Source organism: Somniosus microcephalus, chromosome 11, assembly GCF_052327205.1.
Source record: "Somniosus microcephalus isolate GS21.2 chromosome 11, FLI_Smic_1.0, whole genome shotgun sequence".
NCBI classification, from domain to species: domain Eukaryota; kingdom Metazoa; phylum Chordata; class Chondrichthyes; order Squaliformes; family Somniosidae; genus Somniosus; species Somniosus microcephalus.
The window spans coordinates 205,763,022-205,763,241 of NC_140997.1; positions in this window are offsets into that span (position 1 = coordinate 205,763,022).

The following is a 220-nucleotide window of genomic DNA, read 5'->3' on the forward strand; positions in this document are numbered from 1 at the left end:
CCTAAATTTAAGTGCATAATTTCTGATGGACCTTTTATTCACCTAAGTGGACACATTCTCATTTCTTCATTCATAACATAATAAATAGGGGCAGGAGTAGGCCATACGGCCCTTCGAGCCTGCTTTACCATTCAATAAGATCATGGTTGATCTTCTACATCAACTCCACTTTCCTGCACGATCCCCACATCCCTTGATTCTCTTAGTGCCCAAAAGTCAA